Consider the following 5,022-nt stretch of genomic DNA (forward strand, 5'->3'; position numbering starts at 1 on the left):
GATCCAACCACTGTTTAAGACTGCTGAGGGAACCAGATCCAACCACTGTGTAAAGACTGCTGAGGGAACCAGATCCAACCACTGTTTAAGACTGCTGAGGGAACCAGATCCAACCACTGTTTAAGACTGCTGAGGGAACCAGATCCAACCACTGTGTAAAGACTGCTGAGGGAACCAGATCCAACCACTGTTTAAGACTGCTGAGGGAACCAGATCCAACCACTGTTTGAGACTGCTGAGGGAACCAGATCCAACCACTGTTTAAGACTGCTGAGGGAACCAGATCCAACCACTGTTTAAAGACTGCTGAGGGAACCAGATCCAACCACTGTTTAAGACTGCTGAGGGAACCAGATCCAACCACTGTTTAAGACTGCTGAGGGAACCAGATCCAACCACTGTTTAAGACTGCTGAGGGAACCAGATCCAACCACTGTTTAAGACTGCTGAGGGAACCAGATCCTACCACTGTTTAAGACTGCTGAGGGAACCAGATCCAACCACTGTTTAAGACTGCTGAGGGAACCAGATCCTACCACTGTGTAAAGACTGCTGAGGGAACCAGATCCAACCACTGTTTAAGACTGCTGAGGGAACCAGATCCAACCACTGTTTAAGACTGCTGAGGGAACCAGATCCAACCACTGTGTAAAGACTGGTTAGGGAACCAGATCCAACCACTGTTTAAGACTGCTGAGGGAACCAGATCCTACCACTGTGTAAAGACTGCTTAGGGAACCAGATCCAACCACTGTTTGAGACTGCTGAGGGAACCAGATCCAACCACTGTTTAAGACTGCTGAGGGAACCAGATCCAACCACTGTTTAAAGACTGCTGAGGGAACCAGATCCAACCACTGTTTAAGACTGCTGAGGGAACCAGATCCAACCACTGTTTAAGACTGCTGAGGGAACCAGATCCAACCACTGTTTAAAGACTGCTGAGGGAACCAGATCCAACCACTGTTTAAGACTGCTGAGGGAACCAGATCCAACCACTGTTTAAAGACTGCTGAGGGAACCAGATCCAACCACTGTGTAAAGACTGCTGAGGGAACCAGATCCAACCACTGTGTAAAGACTGCTGAGGGAACCAGATCCAACCACTGTGTAAAGACTGCTGAGGGAACCAGATCCAACCACTGTTTAAGACTGCTGAGGGAACCAGATCCAACCACTGTTTAAGACTGCTGAGGGAACCAGATCCAACCACTGTGTAAAGACTGGTTAGGGAACCAGATCCAACCACTGTTTAAGACTGCTGAGGGAACCAGATCCTACCACTGTGTAAAGACTGCTTAGGGAACCAGATCCAACCACTGTTTGAGACTGCTGAGGGAACCAGATCCAACCACTGTTTAAGACTGCTGAGGGAACCAGATCCAACCACTGTTTAAGACTGCTGAGGGAACCAGATCCAACCACTGTTTAAGACTGCTGAGGGAACCAGATCCAACCACTGTTTAAGACTGCTGAGGGAACCAGATCCAACCACTGTTTAAGACTGCTGAGGGAACCAGATCCAACCACTGTTTAAGACTGCTGAGGGAACCAGATCCAACCACTGTTTAAAGACTGCTGAGGGAACCAGATCCAACCACTGTGTAAAGACTGCTGAGGGAACCAGATCCAACCACTGTGTAAAGACTGCTGAGGGAACCAGATCCAACCACTGTTTAAGACTGCTGAGGGAACCAGATCCTACCACTGTGTAAAGCTAACACTGTCGTTTGTTTCACCTTCACAGTGACATCACACTAGTATTTATTTCTCTTCAGATAAGTTTCATGTTTTTGTTCATTGTATGAGACAATGACATTCATGACATAAGAAAACAGTTTGTATATGTTTATTAAAATGTTTTTTTCTGATACATCGTTAATCATCTATAAATTATTCATATCCAGTTAATACATTTTTTGTTTGTACTAAACTCTTGGTTCATACAAACTTTATTCTTAACCCTAACCCTGTTAATCCCATTACTCTGTAGGTACGAGGTGGTTAAAGTGACATGTCTGGGATCATGTCACTGTACGATACATTAAAGGTGCAGGAGACTTTCGTGATGAATTTTTCATCAAATCTGTCCGTCCTCAGTCATATCCTCAGTATCATGAATCTGTTCGTCTGTCTGTCATTACTCACCTGAATCTCTTGCATTACGGTGAAAAGTTTCTTAGTGCCATCCACCAGAAACAAACCATGTGTTTACAAACTGATCCGGGAGGGAACTCGGGCATCTGAGGAATTTTGTCGTGACGTGCATTGTGGGAAACGGAGGCAGCATAACCATATGATATTATATGGATGAAACAAACACGCGGGAACGGCTGGAGGAATATGCACAGAAGGAAGGGAGCTCCTGCCGTTTCCGATCGTGTCTGTTCCAGCTGTCGTTGTCAGGTGGCGGCACGAGCCTTCACTTCCCACAATGTACGTTGTGACAAAATTCCTCAGATGCCCGAGTTCCCTCCCGGCTCTGTTTGTAAACACAGGGTTTGTTTCTGGTGGATGGAACTAAGAAACTGTTCACTGTAATGCAAGAAATTCAGGTGAGTAATGACAGACAGACGAACAGATTCATGATACTGAGGATATGACTGAGGTTTGACAGATTTGATGAAAAATTCATCACAAAAGTCTCCCGCACCTTTAAGTATCTGAATTTTTTTTTTTTTTTTACACTGAAATTAAGTATCTGAATTTCTTTTTTTTTATACTGAAATTAAGTATCTGAATTTTTTGTCTCTCAATTTTACTATGTTCATAAATTTAGAATAAAAAAAAAATTCAGATGCAAAAAATTCAGAAGCAAAAATTGAGGTGCAAAAAATTCAGATCACACATCCAGGACACCAAAGATAAACAATCGATTCTATCTCAAGTCGAACCGACAGTCAGCCAATCAAGTTACGTTAGGTTGGTCATGTGACGCTGAAAAAATTCAGATACTCAGTTTCAGTGCAAAAAATTCAGTGCTTTATAATTCAAAATCTGATGAGACAGATTTACTTCCATATGGCTCTGTCAACTCAACACAGACTTTTTTTTTATTTATTTTTTTTATCAATTACTAGAAATTTCAGGTGACCCCAAGGTTGAAAAACACTGCCCTAAACCAGACCCTAACCTGGACCCCACAGACTTCAAAAGCTACAGGCCCATTTCAAAGCTCCCCCTATTGGCCAAAATCCTTGAGAAGGCAGTGTCTAAACAACTTACAGCTTTTCTGGAGACACACCAGATCTATGACACTTTTCAGTCTGGGTTTAGACAACGCCACTCAACACAAACCGCACTGTTAAAAGTGTCCATTGACATCCTGATGGCGGCCGACTCCGGGAAATCCACGGTCTTGGTCCTGCTAGATCTGTCCTCGGCCTTTGACACAGTGGACCATACCATAATGATTGAGAGACTGAGGGACCTGGTAGGGATGTCAGGTCCTGTGCTAGACTGGTTCTCCTCTTACCTGACCGGCAGAAGCTTCACTGTGTCAATAAACAACTTCCAATCTGACTCAGCGGATCTACTGTGTGGTGTGCCCCAAGGCTCTGTCCTGGGACCAGTGCTATTCTTACTCTATGTCCTCCCACTTGGCCACATTATCCGACAGTACAGTGATGTCTCCTATCATCTATTTGTGGATGACATCCAGATATACTGCTCCTTTAACTCCTCTGAGCCCCACAAACTGAGTTCCTTAATCATCTGCTTGTCAGAGCTGAAGCAGTGGCTAAATGAGAACAGCCTTCAGCTGAACTCCAGTCAAACACAGACCCTCATCATTGCCCCGGATAGTGCAATCCCAGGGATCAAACATCACCTTGGAGACCTGAGTTCTTCGGTAAAGACCAAACTGAGGAATCTGGGTGTCATCTTTGACCAGGACATGTCTTTAGAATTCTACTCCAAACACCTAGTGAAAAACTGTTTCTTCCAACTCCGCAACATCTCCAAACTCAGATCTATGGTGTCCATCAATGAGCTCGAGATGATCGTTCACGCTTTTGTGTCTTCTGGCTTAGACTACTGCAACAGCCTGTTTACATGCTTAAACAGAAGGAGCTGGCCCGTCTACAGTTTGTCCAGAACTCTGCTGCCAGGCTCCTGACCCGCACAAACAGGAGAACCCACATCACTCCCATCCTTAAATCTCTCCACTGGCTCCTGTTCTATATCGTCTTCATTTCAAAATTCTTGTGCTAACTTTCCGGGCTCTACATGGCCAGGCCCCTGCATACATTGCTTCCCTGATCCAGCCCTACAGCTCGACTCATAGCTTGAGGTCTTCAGGACAGTACCTGCTGATGGTTCCACGCACCTGTTTTAGCACACGCGGTGACAGGTCTTTTAAAGCTGTGGCACCACGTCTATGGAATGACCTGCCTCTACACCTACGGTCCATGGACTCTGGAGAGAGCTTTAAGAAACACCTCAAAACCCTCCTGTTCAAAAAGGCTTTTTAGTCTCCCACCTGACCCAGGACCACCACAGACTGATTACACTCTATGTATTCATCATAAAGTACTCCATGTGCCCCCCCCCTCCCCCAGTCTCTCTATATCTCTATCGCTCTCTCTTTTCTCCTCCTTTACTCTCTCTCTCTTTAACCCCAACTGGTCCTGTCAGTCGTCCATCCTCCAGGAGTCTGGGTCTGCTCCAGGTTTCTGCTGTTAAAGGGAAGCTTTTCCTCCCACTGTCACCAATCACAAGTGTTTGCTCCTGAAGGATTCTGTTGGGTCTCTGTAAACTGGATTTGATTCTGATTTGAATGATAAAGCACTTTGTGACTCTGTCGGTGAAAAGTGCTCTATAAATAAGATTTACTTACTTACTTACTTCCATTGTTTTATGTTTAGAACAGTGGGAACTTCAATTACCTGAACATCAAACAAAAACTTCAGCCTAACAGACTCAAATCACAGCGTCAGTCCTACTTTTTACCCACGCCGTCCCGATCCCACAGATACTCCAGACCGGGTCTTCCTCTTCTCCGATTGGTCCGTAGTTCCAGGG

The sequence above is a fragment of the Sphaeramia orbicularis genome, chromosome 13 (assembly GCF_902148855.1).
Source record: "Sphaeramia orbicularis chromosome 13, fSphaOr1.1, whole genome shotgun sequence".
In the NCBI taxonomy this organism is placed as follows: domain Eukaryota; kingdom Metazoa; phylum Chordata; class Actinopteri; order Kurtiformes; family Apogonidae; genus Sphaeramia; species Sphaeramia orbicularis.